At 45.3% G+C, this 19422-nt stretch overlaps 1 protein-coding gene across 4 annotated transcripts in view; it reads right to left on the bottom strand.

Annotated features, from left to right (window-relative positions):
• Positions 1 to 19422, bottom strand: part of MKNK2 (MAPK interacting serine/threonine kinase 2) — a 444163-nt gene that overhangs the window by 346616 nt on the left and 78125 nt on the right. The window lies entirely within an intron of this gene.

Below are 19422 nucleotides of genomic sequence, written 5' to 3'. Positions count from 1 at the left end.
CCAGAGAATTAAAGGGGCACTATGGCAAATATGCGGCTATTAGGGTGAACTTGTAGCATGTACCTAAATATTAGGAGCATTGGTTACTAAAAATTTTTTTTCCAAATGTGGGCTTGAAGGGTCTTTTGCCAGCATATGCAGAGATCCTGTCTGTCGTTTTTTTTCAAGCTATGTGATGTGCATCTTGCAGCTGTGCGAGAATGAAATAACGCCAGCTACATTTTAGGTGATAAACTGCTCTTGATTCCCGCCTCCTTTTTTCCTCTGTGGATTGCATTTCTGTCTAAAATTTACCGATTCCATACCGCATTTCTACCGCACATTTTCCGAACATTTATCAACCATTCCCTGAATGGTTATAAACTTGTGTGACACCTTTTTGTAAATTCTGCTTTTGAATTACCCAACTAATTTTTAAGCCCATAACCTCTCAAGCAGACATTTATCTCACAATGCAGCATCCACCACCTCTGACTTTTTTTTTTCTATTGCTCTTTTCTCTTTTTTTTTTCTTCTTTTTTCTATTTTTGCCCTGCACCCACCACCACCACCCTCTGATCTAGTAGGACATCTATCTTATGCAGTAATAATGACTTTGTCATCTCAGGACAAATTGTTTGCTCATGGCTATTGCACCTACCTATGAACACCAGAAATTCACATATTGTGATCCATATCACGCTTGAATCTCAATTAAATACAAATCAACTGCAGTGTCTGATGGAACATTTTTCTTTTTCTCGTTGACCTAGAGTTCATGGAAGTCCTTTTAACAAGCAGGGGTCGATCCAGGCGGCAAATCAGGGACATACAGGTACTAGCTGAGTTGGCAACGGGTAATCCAATAGAGAAGCGTGGTCAGGGACAGGCAGAGGTCGGCAACAATAAGGTAATCTGAAAGAAGCTAGTCAAGAGACAGAGACAAGTCGGCAGCAAGACAGGCAACCTGGTGTGAATGCAGTCTCAGCAACAAGCCCAGCATAGGCCATCAGGGGCGATAACAGAGCGCTCACCTTACTTTTATACCAGGACTAACCAATCAACATAAAGGGAATCCAAAGTAACCAATTGCTAAGCAGCGTGTCAGCAAGTCAGCTGACACGCCATGCACCCACGATGTCACTGTTTACAGTGGCGAAGCGCGTACTGAGGACGCGTCCGCCACCTAGCCAATGAGGGTTGAGCGCTCCGTGCTCCACTGACATCAGAGCCTCGCCGGGGGCGTGGCCAAGTGCTAATGGAGTGAGGACGCAGACCAGGAAAGCTCTGCTCCGGCAACATCCTGAAAGCATCCTAAACCCTCTTTAAAGCTCAAAGTTTTGGGCTGATCGGGCAGATAACACCACACTGACCTTTTGAGGAAAGACCATGGCCTTGGTGAGACAATCCACGGCTATTGCTAAACTAAATAAATTCCGCCGAGATGACCAAGATGGCGCTGACTCTGACACGCAATCAGCTCCAGCGGAGGAGGTTACAGAAGACATCGAGCCTCCTACACTAACACAGATTTTAACAGCAATCACGGCATGTCAAACCAGCTTAACCTCCATTACATCCACTCTAGGGGAAGTGCGAGCAGATGTATCCTTTCTCAGACAAGAACTTCATGCTCTTAAGGCCAGAGTGGAAGCAGCAGAGACACGTGTTAGTGACCTGGAAGATAAGATGCGACCTTTCTCCAGAGAGCAGGGTCAGATGCAAAAGGACCTGAAGTTAATCAAAGACCGTCAGGAGGATCACGAGAATAGACAGCGTAGATCCAACATAAGAATTGTAGGACTACCTGAAAAAAGTGAAGGTAATTCTCCAGAAAAATTTACAGAAGACCTGCTTATAACGCTATTCGGCCGTGACAGCTTTTCCTCCGCATTCATAATTGAACGTGCACACAGAATCTCTCCAAAAATTCCACCTCCGGGTGCACCTGCCAGAACCTTCATCTTTAAACTTTTGAACTATAGAGACCGGGATACCGTTTTGAGAGCGGCGAGAGAAAAAGGTACGGTTAAATTTGAAAACGTAACCCTATCCTTTTATCCAGACTTTTCGTTGGAGGTTCAAAAGATTCGAGCCACATTTGCTGCAGCCAAACGAAAACTGAGAGACAACAATCTTGCATACGCCATGCTTTACCCGGCCAAACTTAGAGTAGCGGATGGTGCCAAAACCCACTTCTTTACAGACCCAGAAGAAGTCACTAGCTGGCTGGAGAAACGCTCTCGCTCAAAACCTTCTCTCACAGAGGAAGAAGATTAGCTAAAGTCATGAGAAGATAACTTCGCAGTATTCACCGTTACCAGCACAAGAGAAATTACAACTGCGTCACGGGACAAACAGTACGTTTTCTCCTGCAAGTTTCCCGATGCACCTGGCCCCCATTACTGCTTTAAACAACCATTGGAAGTACCGCATCAGAACTATATTGTTTCCTCCATTTCGGGGAGCATTGCAGATCCCTTAGGTACTGTATGTCTTTGCTGACTTTGCTAAATATGCCTCATTAACATCCTGGTATAACAATCGTTATTCTGCAGATCACAAGTACAATGCTGCATGTCGTTTATGTATGGCAGCTATATCAGGGATTTATGCACTCAGCAATGTCTCTAACTGTACTTGATGGATCTCCTTATGGGTGCCTTCGACCAAATACTTCCACATTATCTGCCTACCATGACAGGCTCATACGTTTTTCTGTTCCTAAAGTATCTACTCGTATATAATGCTCCTATTAATAACCTTACGTTTTACTTTATGAAAGTTCTCCTAAGTTGGTGCCTTATGCACCAAAATGTGGTATGCATGCACGTTTTGTTTGTAAAGCAGATAATCTTGAGTCTTACTGTATGTACTTTGCTATGCTATGTTCAGATATATAAATATTGAATCACCTCTCAGTGCCTTCCACAAAATCGCGGCTAAATAATATGTCTAGTATGATTACATTGCTGCTCTCGGTACGATTACAGCTATGTGTAGGGCGGCTGTCACTGGTCTTACACTACACTCTTGAGAGGATCTCCTAACAGGTGCCTCATACAATCGAAAAGACTACATCTGAATATTATACCCTGTATCTCCCGGTTAATATGCACACATTTATGCACAAAGCGATAAGGATGGTTCTATATTTTACTAAGCCGGACGAGCTGTCGCTCTGATGTCCTACCACCCCCCTCATACATTGTAATACCAACAACGTTTGTACACATCGGTTAATAGGTCGTTTCAAGGTGTGTTTCACTTGTAAGGGCTTATAAGTTATGTTTTTATATGGGTTTAAGATCTCACTTAGGGTTTTCAGTGAGATAGGGAGGGATCCGGGGGTTAATTACCTAAGGGTATTCAGGTTTAGGTTCAGTTTATATTCTGAAATACAATTGGTGCGCAATGGAAAAATACATCTACTAGTACTACCACGTGGAAACACGTTGATGCTGCATATGGCTTCATTATGGCTCACAACTCCACACCGGCCCTTACAATGAATCCCATAAAAGCACTAACTATTCTTAGCTGGAACGTCCGAGGATTGAATGATCAAATTAAACGTTCTGTTGTATTTAATTATGTTAAGGGACATAGACCTGACATACTGGTTCTCATAGAATCTCACATCACTGGTAGTAAGGTGAAGGCTTTAGAGCGTGGTTGGGTGGGAAAGGCATACCACTCCACATTTTCCCAATATTCAAGAGGTGTATCAGTAATAATACATAAATCCTTACCCTTCTCATTGCACAAATCAAATATTGACCCTTTAGGCCGTTATGTATTCATATATGGCTCAATTGAGAATAAACCAATAACTTTACTATCCTTCTATATTCCTCCTCCATACTCATCCACAATACTTAAAGAAGGTGTCTCCTTCATTACATCATTCCCCCCATGCCCATCCATATGGGTAGGAGATTTCAATGCAGTATGCAACCCAGCACTGGATAGATTCCCAAATACATTGCCCTCAAAAAAACACCCCTTTTGCAAACCTAATGTCTGAACTATTACTAAGAGATGTATGGAGACATTTTTTCCCATCATCCACACAGTATACATGTTTTTCAGCAACCCACAATACGCTCTCAATAGACTATTTTTTTTGTCTCCCAATCCTTGCTACCCCTGACTGAATCTATAAAACATCTCCCTAGGGTGACATCTGACCATTCTCCTATTTATCTCTCTTTAAGATGGTCTGACACTCCTACAAATTTCATGTGGAAATTTAACCCCTTTTGGCTTTCCCTACTCACATCGGATGTCTGGCTAATAAATAAACTGCAATCCTATTTCATAGTACATAAAAATGAACATTCTCGTTCACTGGTTTGGGACAGTTTCAAACCTTATTTCAGAGGAATTCTAATCAGTACGGTTTCCCACCTTAAACGAGAATCCTCATCCACCATTCTCAAACTACAAAACCAGCTCCCCCTCTTGGAGCAATTGTACATTGAAAAACCATCTGAGGAATCCTTATGTGAGTGGAAGAAAGCTCAAAATCAACTATCCATAATACTCCACGAAAAAGCCAAATCTCAACAATTCTTCTACAAACAATCCTTTTACGAGCACGGGGAAAGAACTGGTACCATTCTAGCCAGAATGGCGAAAGGGAGAACAGCATCCTGTGCAATAACCGCAATCAAGGATAAGAACTCAAAATTATTAAAAGGGACACTTTGCATAAATCAAAGATTTGCTGAATATATTAAAGAATTATATACCTCAAAAACTCAGTTCTCACAGACAGATGCAGAAATATTTCTTGCAGAGATTGACTTACCTAGATTGTCCCCGGAACAAAGAGAATATTTAGATAGCCCCATTACTCTGGAGGACGTGGAAGTAGCTGTACACGCTATCCCAAATTTGAAGGCCCCAGGACTAGATGGCCTCCCTATAGAATTATTTAAAAGATTTAATGACATATCTCCAGAACTACTCTCTACCTTTAACGAGGCCTTTGAGAAGAATATTCTTCCTGCCTCCATGCGTACAGCCCTAATAATAGTTCTCCCCAAACCTGACAAAGATCACACACAATGCGATTCTTATCGACCAATTTCTTTACTACCCATGGATGTTAAAGTACTAGCTAAAATCCTTGCAACCAGACTAAATAAAGTAATTCTCTCCCTGGTCACAAAGGATCAGACTGGCTTTATGCCTGGAAAAAAGACTGCCCTCAATATTCGCCGCCTATTCACCAATCTACAAGCGCATCATGAAAACACCGGAGACAGATGCGTAGTAACTCTAGACGCTGCCAAAGCGTTTGACGCAGTAGAATGGTCCTTCTTATTTGCTACGTTAGCTAGATTTGGATTTGGTGAGAACTTTATGAAATGGGTAAAATTATTGTACACTGAACCCAAGGCTCAAGTTTGTACCAACTCTATCATCTCTAAACCATTTTCTCTATATAGAGGAACTCGCCAGGGTTGCCCCCTGTCCCCCCTTTTATATGCCTTATCAGCTGAACCACTAGCATGTAGAATTAGGAAAAACCCATTAATCAGAGGTCTCCGTATTCACGATGTAGAAGATTAGTCAATACGCGGACGATACAATTCTGTATCTAGAGGACCCTCATTCCTCTCTAAAAGCTGCATACGAGACAATAACTGAAATGGGCCAGTACTCAGGATTATCAATAAACTGGAGCAAGTCCGCTATTTTGGGCATAGATACCCCATCAGTATCAAAAGAAGGCCTTCCATGTCCTCTAGAGATTACCACTTAATTTAAATATCTGGGTGTTGTAATACAGGCAAACCCCTCCTTCTACTATAAAGATAATGTAGCTCCACTATTATCCCTGGCTCAGAACAAGCTGGTCGCCTGGACAAAATTACCCTCATCAGTAGCAGGACGTATAAATTTAATTAAAATGGTGCTTATGCCTAAAATATTATACATTCTCCACAACTCCCCGGTGTACATCCCCATATCCTTCTTTAAAAAACTTAATTCATTTATATTATTCATTGTATGGAACAAATCTCGGGCCAAACTCAAGCATAGTATTCTCCAGTGTCCTTCTGACCTTGGAGGCATGGCACTACCTGTCCCCTTGTGGTACTATGTAGCATCACAACTGGAACACATGGCAAATTGGTTAATTGACGATTCTCCATATGCCCCTCAATTACTAGGCTTTGACAATACCAATAAACTATGTAATCTACCCTTTGCTCTATTAAAACACACCCTGCAACAGCAGGACCCACATAACACCATTTTGGTCCAGGCGACTAAGATTTGGAACAGAGCTTGTACACTTGTCCCTTCTAACACATGGGAATTCTACACTCCACTATGGGAAAACCCTTGTCTGCCAGAACTTTGCAAACTCCAAAACACCAGGCTATGGGCAGACAAAGGGATTGTATATTTAGGTCAAGTCTTGAAAGGCTCCCTAATCCCACCATTTTCACACTTAAAGGAGCAATATGCTTTAACAGAAACATTCCACTTTATGTATTTACAACTAACCCATGCCATAAAAGCCCAATTTCCATCCGGTCTGCCCCGGACTGGCACTTCTCTTATTTTAGAAAGTATCAAAGATAGCCCTATACAACATCATATTGGCCTCTTATATTCGCTCATGGCTCAACATCAATCTCAACCCATAGCAGATAAAGCATATGAAAAATGGACTGCAATTGAGGTGGATATTGATGAAGAGGAATGGGAGGAATGTCTAATGGCCACTAAATCAGTTTCACCATGTATCAGAGATAAACTTACGCAATTGTACACTGTACATCAAAGCTACATGCTGCCTTCCCGAATTGCCAAGTTCTCCCCCTCAACCTCACCCAACTGTCCAAAGTGTAACAAGAAAGAACCCTCCTTTTTACATATGTTGTGGCAACGCCCCCCCGTGGAGGCATTTTGGAAGCAGGTAGTGGACTTTCTACATGATCGTATGGGCTCCCCGGCCACCCTAGACATTAAAATGTGTATCCTAAACATTATACCTGAAGATATAAACAAATTTGAGAAAACAATCCTGATAGAGACCTTATTCATTGCCAAGCAATGCGTAGCTTTCCGGTTGATGTCTCCACTTAGTCCAACACTGATAGAGTGGAAATCCAAAATAAAAAAAACTCTTTACCATACAAGCAACTTGTATACAAACACAGAAAATGCCCCAATAAGTTTAACCAAATCTGGGATAGATGGCTGAAAAACCCACCTATGTAAATTAAAACAGGTATTCTTGTCTCACCCTGCTTCCGGGATCCTCTACATTCATAAAATGGGGTTCTTTACCATAAATGTTTTGTTTTCCCACTTTATGCCAATATTAAACACAAACAGATATGTGAAGGGCTACCACTTCATAATTCCTATGTACACCTTTACATGTCTTTCACGAATAACAAATGACAGGATGCAAGTAAATAGTTTGCACTGTTTTTTTTTTCCCCTTCTTTATTAAAAAAAAAAATGTGCACAAACCTTCTTTAAACATTCCAGCTGTATTTATGACTATTGCAAGAACATTCTTCTGAACTATATAGTACTACTACTGTATTTTGCTGTATACATTGTGACACCGTACTTTGTATGTTACTCTACTATTTTCAATAAACGAACCTTTGTTTAATGAAAAAAAAGACATCAGAGCCTCGCCGAGATCCGGAGGCTTGCACCTCAGCGTGGATCTCGGCGTTCATCTTACAAGTATTGAACAGAGCTGATAGTTTTATCCTGATGCCCTTTATATGCAACAAGTCAATATTTTTTATTCATGTATTACCTACTCGCATATAAACCGACCTGTGTATAAGCCGAGGTACCCACTTTTCCCACACAAATCAGGAAAAAGTGATTGACTCACCTATAAGCCCTCTCCCCAATATAGCTACCTCCACAGTAGCCAGATGTTCCCCAGTACAAGTCAGCCTCCCTCCCCACAGCTAGATGTGCCCCAAGATCATACAGCTGTGTCTCAAGAAGCCACTAGTTGGCGTCAGATATGAAACACAGGGATTGCTACACAGGAAGAATCCCTGATCATTGCACCGCTGAAATGTTGATTGCACACTCTGCTCCACAAGCCAGGGGACACACAAGTACTCTTGAGCAGCACACTCTGCACAACAGGTTACAGGGGATGGATGGCACGGACACAGCAGGGTGCCAGCTGGTAAGAGCAGGATCACTAGTGCACAATCCTTACACACCCCTGCCAGAAACAAAACCTGCTCCACCATCTGTTTTGCTCCACTGACTCGCATATAAGCCAAGGGGGTAACTTTTCTGCACATTTTTTATGCTGAATAATACTCCTATTAGACCTACCGGTAATGGAGTTTCTAAAAGTCTTCCGGGATAACAGGAGATCCGGTCCCACCTCCAGATCTGAGGAAGCCATCAATCAAGAAAAGATTAAAAGGCCCCGCCCTCCCTCGCTCCTCAGTGCATCTAAAAGTAAACCGACTAACAAACCACTGGAAGCAAGAGAGACGTATAGACATCTAAAAACCAACCCATAGTATGAATCAGAAAGAGTGCTCAGAAGAAAAGGGAAGAGTTATAGAGGTTGTCCCGGAAGACGATTAAATACTCCATTACCGGTAGGTCTATTAGGAGTATTTCTCTAACCGTCATCCGGGACAACAGGAGACATAGCTAAGAAGTCTTTAAAAAGACTCACTTAGGGAGGGACAACTGCTTGGAGCACCTTTCTGCCAAATGACTGGTCTTGCTGAGACAGCACATCACTCCATAAGCCTTGATAAAAATAGATGGACCAAGTTGCCGCTTGACAAATCTGTAGTATCGATGATCCTGCCCTCTCAGCCCAAGATGTGGAGAAGGAACGAGTAGAATGGGCCTTTATATGGGGCAGTAATGGAGAATTACTACTCTGATACAGTGGTTTGCAAAAGTATTCGGCCCCCTTGAAGTTTTCCACATTTTGTAACATAACTGCCACAAACATGAATCAATTTTATTGGAATTCCACGTGAAAGACCAATACAAAGTGGAGTACACGTGAGAAGTGGAACGAAAATCATACATGATTCCAAACATTTAAAAAATAAAAATTAACTACAAAGTGGGGTGTGCATAATTATTCAGCCCCCTGAGTCAATACTTTGTAGAACCACCTTTTACTGCAATTACAGCTGCCAGTCTTTTAGGCTTTGCACATCTAGAGACTGAAATCCTTGCCCACTCTTCTTAGCAAAACAGCTCCATCTCAGTCAGATTAGATGGACAGCGTTTGTGAACAGCAGTTTTCAGATCTTGCCACAGATTCTCGATTGGATTTAGATCTGGACTTTGACTGAGCCATTCTAACACATGGATATGTTTTGTTTTAAACCATTCCATTGTTGCCCTGGATTTATGTTTAGGGTCGTTGTCCCGCTGGAAGGTGAACCTCCGCCCCAGTCTCAAGTCTTTTACAGTCTCCAAGAGGTTTTCTTCCAAGATTGCCCTGTATTTGGCTCCATCCATCTTCCCATCAACTCTGACCAGCTTCCCTGTCCCTGCTGAAGAGAAGCAGCCCCAGAGCATGATGCTGCCACCACCATATTTGACAGTGGGGATGGTGTGTTCAGAGTGATGTACAGTGTTAGTTTTCCGCCACACAAAGCGGTTTGCATTTTGGCCAAAAAGTTCCATTTTGGTCTCATCTGACCAGAGCCCCTTCCACGTGTCTGCTGTGTCCCCTACATTGCTTGTGGCAAACTGCAAATGGGACTTCTTATGCTTTTCTGTTAACAATCGCTTTTGCCTTGCCACTCTTCCATAAAGGCCAACTTTGTGCAGTGTCCTATGGACCGATTCCCCCACCTGAGCTGTAGATCTCTGCAGCTCATCCAGTCACCATGGGCCTCTTGACTGCATTTCTGATCAGTGCTCTCCTTGTTCGGCCTGTGACTTTAGGTGGATGGCCTTGTCTTGGTAGGTTTACAGTTGTGCCATACTCCTTCCATTTCTGAATGATCGCTTGCAGAGTGCTCCGTGGGATGTTCAAGGCTTTGGAAATCTTTTTGTAGCCTAAGCCAGCTTTAAATTTCTCAATAACTTTATCCCCGACCTGTCCGGTGTGTTCTTTGGACTTCATGGTGTTGTTGCTCCCAATATTCTCTTAGACGACCTCTGAAGCCATCACAGCGCAGCTGTATTTATACTGACATTAGATTACACACAGGTGCACTCTATTTAGTCAAGAGCACTCATCAGGCAATATCTATTGGCAACTGACTGCACTCAGACCAAAGGGGGTCTGAGTAATTATGCACACCCCACTTTGCAGTTATTTATCTGTAAAAAAATGTTTGGAATTATGTATGATTTTCGTTCCACTTCTCACGTGTACACCACTTTGTATTGGTCTTTCACGTGGAATTCCAATAAAATTGATTCATGTTTGTGGCAGTAATATGACAAAATGTGGAAAACTTCAAGGGGGCCGAATACTTTTGCAAGCCACTGTAGGTCAGAATTATAACCTGCCTAATCCACCTGGCAATGGTCTGTCTGGATGCTTGCCGGCCCTTATGTTTCCCAGCAAATAAAATAAACAAGTTACCGTATTTCCTTAAATCCCTGGTTCTGGCTAAATAGGATAACAGAGCTCACCTACCGTCTGAACAGTAGAATTCTCTTTCCTTGTCACAAGACGCATTGGCACAAAAGGAAGCCAAAATCTCCTGAGAACGGTGAAATTCTGAGGCAACCTTCGGAAGGTAGGCCGGGTCGAGGCATAATTGAACACCATCTAAACAAATAATCAAAAATGGGTCTTTAATAGACAAGGCCTGTAGATCACTCAGCCTCCTAGCTGAGGTGATAGAAATCAAGAAAACTAATTTAAAGGTAAGAAGTTTGATGTCAATATCTTCAATCGTCTCAAAAGGAGATTGAAGATGGCGCCGTAGGTGGCAGCCTTGGACACATCGGCTCCGGCATTATTACTTTTTTTGTTACTTTTTAGTTACACTTAGTTATTTTTTCAGTTACTCTTAGTTAGTTAGTCTTAGCAGCTACTCTGTCTAGTTTTGGTAGCCTCCTAAGCTTCTTAGCTCAGGAAGCTCAGCATACAGCCACCTCGCTCCTGGTCCCGGCCACGACTGGCTGCACAAGCATCTCCTCCACTGCAAACAACCGATTGACGGTGACTAAGCGGACACCCAGTCACCCGCTCTCGGGTACTTGGACCCCCAGCACCAGCCAGCCGACACTGAGGACCTGCCGCCGCCGCGTGGGGTACTCGTCCTCGTAGTGGTACCCGTCCTCCGAGCATCAGCCAGCCGACACTGAAGGACCTGCCGCCGCCACCGCCGCCCCGTGACCTGAGCCACAGACGGCCCAGCCGCCGCTGCTGAAAACCTGCCCCTCTGCCTCTCAGTCAACTGCAGCTGTGCCACCAGAGATCTTGCCACTGCTGTCCTATCGACTCCCCACTACAGCCGCCACCATCGCAGCCTCGCTAAGCGTGACCCCGCTGACTCCCTCTCAGGCAGGCAGGCTCCTCTTGCGGTCAGCTGGACAGACTTCTCTGTTCTCCCAGTCTTCCTCGGATCCCCCGGCCTGGCTCCATTCAACAACACGGCGACCTGCACCCTCTTTTCCCTCTGGGCACCTCAGCACGGGAAATCTGGGCATCTCTTCTTCATCGCACCACGTGGCCGATGCGGCCTGCAAACATGTGCACGTGGCAGCTGCGACCTATCTCTGGAAGCGTGTAGCTTGGCCAAGTCCAGTAAGCCCGCCAGCACATGCCAGCTGTGATCTGCCTCTGTCCTCACCATCACCTCTGAGTCAGCTGTGTGAGTATTTTTCTCCCTCATTTTCTCACTATCTTAAGAACTGTTTTTCATCATAGTCTGCCACTAGCACTAATTTAGCAACGCACTGCTATAGACACTGCTATAGACCTGCCACTATAGACACTGCTCCACAACGTTGCCACGGCTGCTGCATGAGGAATGTGTCTGATATGTTATTTCCACTACCTTGAAAATTGTTCTATTGCGCTGCTACAGATACTGCTCCACACATCATTGCCTCTGACTGCTGCACAAACTATGCACGAGTAGGCTCAAATTCCACTAAATCCCACTATACTGTATCAGTTGCTGAATCAAGGACTAGTACCACCGACTGCTGCTGCACTTATTGCTGTTACCATAGACTGTTTCTAACACTGCTCCACATCAATACTACAACCTGCTGTGGAAGCAAGGCCCCCTGCACTCCCATCTAAGGAGCAAGGCCCCCCGCATTCCCACCGTCTTTAGGACTATTCATGGACTGTTATTGTTACTAGCATTGCCCTCGTTCCCTGTGCCATAGAAATACTCCAAAGCCGCTGCTTACCTTGATTGAACCCCGTTCTGTCAGCACCGTCTGCACTGACTAGAATCTAACTGACTGTGCCCTGCTCGCACTGTTGGCCCTATCTCTCTGGCCCACACTAGATGCAGCCCCATCCCGACTCCACACAACCTTGGCGCACCCTCACCTACTCCAAAGCGGAGCTACTGGTATGGGAACACCGGGCCCAGGCACTACCTCTGTGGGACACAGTCTGGGCTCAACTCGATAAATGGGCCCGCAGGAGCAGACACCGGCCGAGGGGGAGGAGAGCGGGTGCTCAAGTGAGACTTAAAAGGAAAGGACTGCAGTCACCTATAGCAGCCATTTTGCTAGCGAACGTTCGCTCCCTCCCGAACAAGTTAGACGAGCTGTCTCTACTGCTAGGCAGCAAACCCTCGCTTGGCAGTAACTCCCCTGTACTCTGCTTTTACTGAGACCTGGCTGCATGAATACATCCCGGACAACTCCCTTCACCTACCTGGCTTCAATCTCTTTCGTGCAGACCGCGACCAGGCACTCTCGGGGAAAAGCAAGGGAGGAGGTGTCTGTTTCTACATCAACTCCTCCTGGTGCTCCAACACAACCATCCTGCACAAATACTGCTCCCCAGACCTTGAGCTTGTACTCATAAATTGCAGGCCTCAGTACTCTCCCAGGGAATTCAACTCCTACGTCCTTGCTGGCACTTACATCCCCCCAGATGCCGACACCAGTAATGCTCTGCGCACACTCAGCGATGTCATCTCAATGTGGGAGACATTCCTCCCAGACTCCTTCTTTATCATCCTAGGAGATTTCAATAGGGCAAACCTTCGCCAAGAACTGCCTCGATACAAACAACACATCACCTGCCCTACAAGGAACCAGAATACCCTGGACCACTGTTACACAGTCCTCAAAGATGCGTACAAGGCTACCAGACGTGCTGCTCTTGGCAGCTCGGATCACTGCATAATTCACCTGATCCCCACCTACAGAAGGCATCTTGAAACGTCAAAGCCGTTAGTCAGGACCATCAAAAAATGGACGGAGGAAGCCAAGGGGCAACTACAGGCCTGTTTCGACAGCACTGATTGGTCAGCCTTGGAATCTTCCTGTCTGGAGGAATGGGCAGAAAATGTCACCTCCTACATTAGGTTCTGCGAGGAAACATGCATTCCAGCGACGACCATTAAGATCTTCCTAAACAATAAGCCCTGGTTCAATGGCAGACTACGCAAGCTATGGAAGTCAAAAGAGGAAGCCCACAAATCTGGAACACCAGAGGAGTTCAGGGAGGCCAGGAACACCCTAAAACGAGAGCTGAAAGAGAACCCGAGGTGTGTTTAAAGAATGTTATCTGCATACAGAGGCTGGATCTGCCTATACAGCCCAGCCTCTATTGCTATCCCAAACCCCACTAAGGTCCCCCTGCACTCTGCAATCCCTCATAAATCACAGCCGTGCTGTGAGGCTGTGTTTACATCTGTAGTGTCAGTCTCAGCTGCTCCCATGCCTCCTGCATAGCTCCAGTCCCTGCCCCCGTCCCTTCCCTCCAATCAGCAGGGAGAGAAGGGATGCAGGCGGGGACTGGAGTTCTGCAGGAGGCAGGGAGAGCAGCAGACTGACACTATAGAGATAAACACAGCCAGCTCTGACAAGCTGTTTGTCAGCAGCCTGGCTGTGATTTATGGAGGGATTGCAGAGTGCAGGGGGACCTTAGGGGGGTTTGGGATAGCAACAGAGGCTGGGCTGTATAGGCAGATCCAGCCTCTGTATGCAGATAATATTCGTCAAACCCACCTCGGGTTCTCTTGAAGGTGGCAAAGAGAGAATACTCAAACAAGCTGAAAATTAACCTTCAATCCAACAACGCTCGAGAGGTCTGGAAAGGCCTAAGGGCTGCCACAAACTTCAGGCCTGCTCCTCAACACATACTTCCAAATACCGCACTAGCTGAGGAGCTCAATAAATTCTATTGCAGGTTCGAGGCCGAACCAATCAACCCCGTATATCAGGCGACCACATCCTCCCTCAGGCATCCACTACCCTCCTCTCCTCCACACTCTGGTCTGCATGCCCCCCCTGCACTGGCTACAGTCCAGGAGGCCACCGTACTAAAGCTCCTCCGGAAGCTAAAGAGAAGGAAGGCCTCAGGCCCGGATGGCATATCCCCATCCTGTCTGAAAACCTGTGCAGGTCAGCTAGCCCCGGTCCTTGCCTCCATTTTCGACAGATCCCTGGAGCTGGGCAAAGTTCCTTCCTGTTTCAAAAAATCCGTCATCATTCCAGTCCCCAAGAAGCCAGGAGTCACGGATCTAAACAACTTCAGACCGGTGGCCTTAACTCCAATCATCATGAAGACCTTCGAAAGACTGGTCCTATCCCATCTGCAGAACCACACTGATCCACTACTGGATCCTCTCCAATTTGCATACAGGGCCAACCGATCTGTGGATGACACCATAAACATCATTCTTGCACATATCACTGAACACCTGGATAAACCCAAGTCATATGCCAGGATCCTCCTCCTGGACTTCAGTTCCGCATTTAACACCATCTGTCCGAACATTCTGCATGACAACCTGGAACGACTTGGTGTTGACCCCACCCTCTGTGCCTGGACCAAAGACTTTCTCTCTAACAGGACACAGCTAGTTAGACTTGGCGACTGCTTCTCCAGCGTAAGAACCACCAACACTGGCGCACCGCAAGGGTGTGTACTATCGCCGATGCTCTTTTCCCTGTACACAAACAGCTGCACCTCATCTGTGGACACGGTCAAGGTCATTAAGTTTGCGGATGATACCACCATTCTAGGTCTCATCGGTTAAGATGGCAAGCTTGAATATCACCGCGAGATTGAGCGGACCCTCGGGTGGTGCTCAGACAACAGACTTGTACTAAACGCGGCAAAAACTGTGGAACTGATAGTGGACTTCAGGAAGAACGTTCCACCCCCCAGCCCAGTCTTCATCAATGACACGGAGGTCACCAGGGTACAAAGTGCTCGGCTCCTAGGCACCACCATCACCGAGAAATTGAGATGGGATGTAAATACCTCCACAACACAAAAGAAAGCCCAGCAGAGACTGTTCTTCCTGAGACAGCTGAGGAAGTTTGGAATGCCAAGGGAACTACTGACCAGTTTCTACACGGCGACCATTGAATCTGTCCTTTGCTCCTCCATCATCGTCTGGTACTCGGGTGCTAACGCAAGGGACAGGCTCAAACTCCAGAGAGTTATCAACACTGCAGAGAGGATTATCGGGTCCCCCCTGCCTCCACTAGACCTTCTCCATACATCCAGAATGAAGTCCAGGGCCAACAGGATCATACATGACCCCTCCCACCCTGAAAATCACTTCTTCAACCTCCTCCGCTCAGGGCGTCGCTATAGGTCCATCCCCACCAAAACCACAAGGCGCAGAAATACATTTTTCCCACAAGCAATTACCCTTCTCAATTCAGACCATCTCTCCAACGCCATTTTCTAGCTCCCTCCAAGATCCTTGGCACCCCAGAGCACAATCGCACGCCAAATGACTGATTCCCATATGCTCACTCTTGACACAATGACAGTAGTCACCAGTACTAAGCATTGCGGTGTAAATATGCAGCTGTATGGAATGTAGCTACTTTCACTATGTATTGTATTTGTACCATGTTGTTACGGTATTCGTATTGTAATTTGTTCTATGTTGTTGTGTTATTTGATCCATGCCAATTGCCTGTGTCCACAAATAATTCCGGGTGCGGCGCCTGTCGCACTTGGCGAATAAAGAATTCTATTCTATTCTATTCTATTCATGAGACCATTAAGGACTAAAGATAGGTCCCATTGAGGAAAAATCTTTTGTTTGACAGGCATAGATCTTTGAACGGCCTTAAAAAAAAAGTTCTTAACTAATTCCTCCTGTGCCAAATGTCTGTCTAATAAAATTTACAAGGCTGAGCAATGAACCTTAAGTGTGCTGGGCGCTAATTTCATCTCAAAACCATCTTGGAAAAAATCTAGAACTTAACTAGTGAGATCAAAATTCTTATTTTTCATTGTGCACCAGGATAAATAAACCTTCTAGGCCTTCCGCATTTCATGAGAGTCTCTATAACTTTCTCTGAAAGACCCTTCTGTCTTAGAATCAACCTCTCAGGATCCAGGCTGCCAACTTGAATAACTGGGGGTCTGGGTGGATCAGAGGGCCCTGGATGAGTAAATTCTGGCGTATGGGTAGAGGAAGCAGAGGTTTCTTCCTATAGACTCAACAGAGTTGCATACCATGGCCTTTTTGGCTACCATGGCCTTTTTCTCTTTGTAATTTTGCCAACACCTGAGGGATGAGTATTAATGGGTGAAAGGTGTAACAGATTGTACTACCAAGGAAGACTGAGTGCATCCAATCCCAGAGACCCTGGATCCCTGTGAAGGGAGAAAAATTGTTTCACCTTTGCATTCTCCGGAGAAGCAAACAGATCTATGTCCGGGATTCCGAAAGTCTCCGACACCATCTGAAATACTTCCGGATGAAGACTCCATTCCGACTGACTTCTCTCATCAGATTAAAAAATCTGCCACCCAATTTAGAGACCCCTTTATAAGATTGCAGACAAAGATCGAATTCTGGGCTCTACCCAGGACAAGATTTCTAAGGATAGGGCCATGAGATCCCTGGATCTCGTTCCCCCTTGTTTCACTAAATAAGCTACCGTCGGAACATTGTCCAAAAACACAAGGACATGTTTGTCCTGAATAAATTCTCGAAACGCAAAAAGAGCTTCTTGAACCGCCATCAGTTCCCTGAAATTGGACAACTTCTTTCTTATAGCTTGAGTCCAATAGCCTTGTGCATGGTGCCCCAGCGCTGTTGCACCCCAACCCCAGGAGCCCACATCCGTGAAAATTTTTATCGGATCTAGTTGTCTCCACCATCTTTCCCTTTGTAGATTTTCCTGATCCATCCACCAAAGTAGGCAAATTCTTACTGGAGAATCTAGGGAATCCTGAGATTTGTCCCATTTCGCCCTGCCGTGAAACTGAGCCCAGATCGCGGCTGGAATAGTTGCCGTGAATAGTCCCAGAATCTTCATGATTCGACGAAGGGAACAGTCCTGAAAATACAGCAGTTTCCTTATTTCTGTCTGAATCTTTACTATCTTTTCCTGTCTTTTCCTGTGGTAGAAACAACTTATTTTCCAGGGAAACCCAGAAAAACAATTTTATGTACTGTTATTAGAGAGGACTTGGAATAATTTATGATCCATCCTACTCAAGTCAAGGTATTTATCACAATATCCCTGTGTGCCAACAGAAGATCCTCTGTTTGTGCAAACACCAGGAGATCGTCCAAATGCAGAACAACTGAAATTCCCTGTAGTCAACTCTTTCATGACCTCCGCCAAAACCTTTGTAAATATACGGGGAGCGGTTGCTGTGCCAAAAGGCATAGGGTCTTTAAAGGGAACCAGAGATGAACGTTTCACACAAAATAAACATATCAGTCAATAGCTTGTAAAGAATAAATGCTCTACCTGATAATTCCGCTACTTTGGTGTGCCTTTTTTAGTGTTTTTTTTATCCATTATTGCTCCAGGAAAAATCAAATATGGCCGCCGGCTCATATCCCTTCTGCTTCCGGGTTATGAGTTGTTGTGGATGTGCTGTCTAGACTATATGAGACTAGGCTGCTATCTAGGCTATATGAGAAAGGCTGCTGCAGCCTTTCATCTGTGTGCTTTCATTTTGGTATGATGTGCAGCTGCCTGTAGGAAGTGTCTCTCATAGGAATGAAACTGCAGTCATCATCATTATCTAGTGCACACAGAGCACACAGGGATCATATTGCAGCCACACTTGTCTGTTCAGAGCTTCTCTCTCAGCAGGAGCAGCCCCTCCCATGTCATCACAGCTCTCAGTATGCAAAGCAGGAAATCTGAGCCAGAAGGTGGCAGGCTTGGGCTTGAAAAAACTCCACAGAAGAGTGACTCAGTGATAATGATTCCAGGTCAAACCTAGACTGAGCCAGTCGGGGATTCTTATCACAGCTGCTAATAGACTAATTAAGCAGATCAGAATGAAACTAAAAGCGGGGTAGGTGTTTACTGCCATGTTCCCACTGATAAATGTAATAAAATACATGAGGGTGCTTCGTCTCTGGTTCTCTTTAAGGGCCCCTGCATCCTCAAAGGATAAATCTGAATCCTTTGACTATTTTGCTAAAGCCGCATCTAATTTAGGACATTTAGTCCATTTATCAATGTCAGGCTGAGCAAAAGGATATTTTCTTTTAGCAGACTTAGGCATAAATAAACGTGTTTCAGGATTTTGCCAATGACAATATCCTGTAAAGATTTATGGATGGGAAAAACCCAAACCAAATCCTGGGGGGTTAATTCAGTAACTGTTTCTTTAATTTGTTCAGTAGCGTAAACCGCTTTAAAGAGAACCCGAGGTGGGATTTAATTATATTAGTGGGGCACAGAGGCTGTTTGTGCACACTATCACCAGCCTCTGTTGCCCTATGGTGTGCCCCCAGGACCCCCCTGCGATCTGCTGTCCCCTCCGCCGTGCTAGCGACACGCAGTGTGTCGCCAGCACAATGTTTACCTATGCGTTTCTGTCAGCGCCGCTCCCCCGCCTCCTCTGTATCGGCGCTACCCGCCCGCGTCCCTTCCCTCCAATCAGCGGGAGGCAAGGGACATGGGCGGGTAGCGCCGATACAGAGGAGGCGGGGGAGCGGCACTGACATACACCGCATAGATAAACATTGTACTGGCGACACGAAGCGTGTCGCTAGCATGGCGGAGGGGACAGCAAATCGCAGGGGGGTCCTGGGGGAACACCATAGGGCAACAGAGGCTGGTGATAGTGTGCACAACCAGCCTCTGTGCCCCACTAATATAATTAAATACCATCTCGGGTTCTCTTTAAGTAACTCAGAAGATTCATCAGGTGAAAAGAAATCTCAGAGTCTTATTCAACTGTTCCGTATCTGAATCTTGAGATTGAGGATGTTCCCCCTCCTCTAAAGATATAATTTCAGAAACCTCCTCACCCTCCTCTCCCTCTTCTTCATCCTC

The sequence above is a fragment of the Hyperolius riggenbachi genome, chromosome 1, assembly GCF_040937935.1.
Source record: "Hyperolius riggenbachi isolate aHypRig1 chromosome 1, aHypRig1.pri, whole genome shotgun sequence".
NCBI lineage: Eukaryota > Metazoa > Chordata > Amphibia > Anura > Hyperoliidae > Hyperolius > Hyperolius riggenbachi.
Note: the sequence above shows the minus strand (reverse complement) of the source record. Positions and strands in the feature narration are given on the sequence as shown.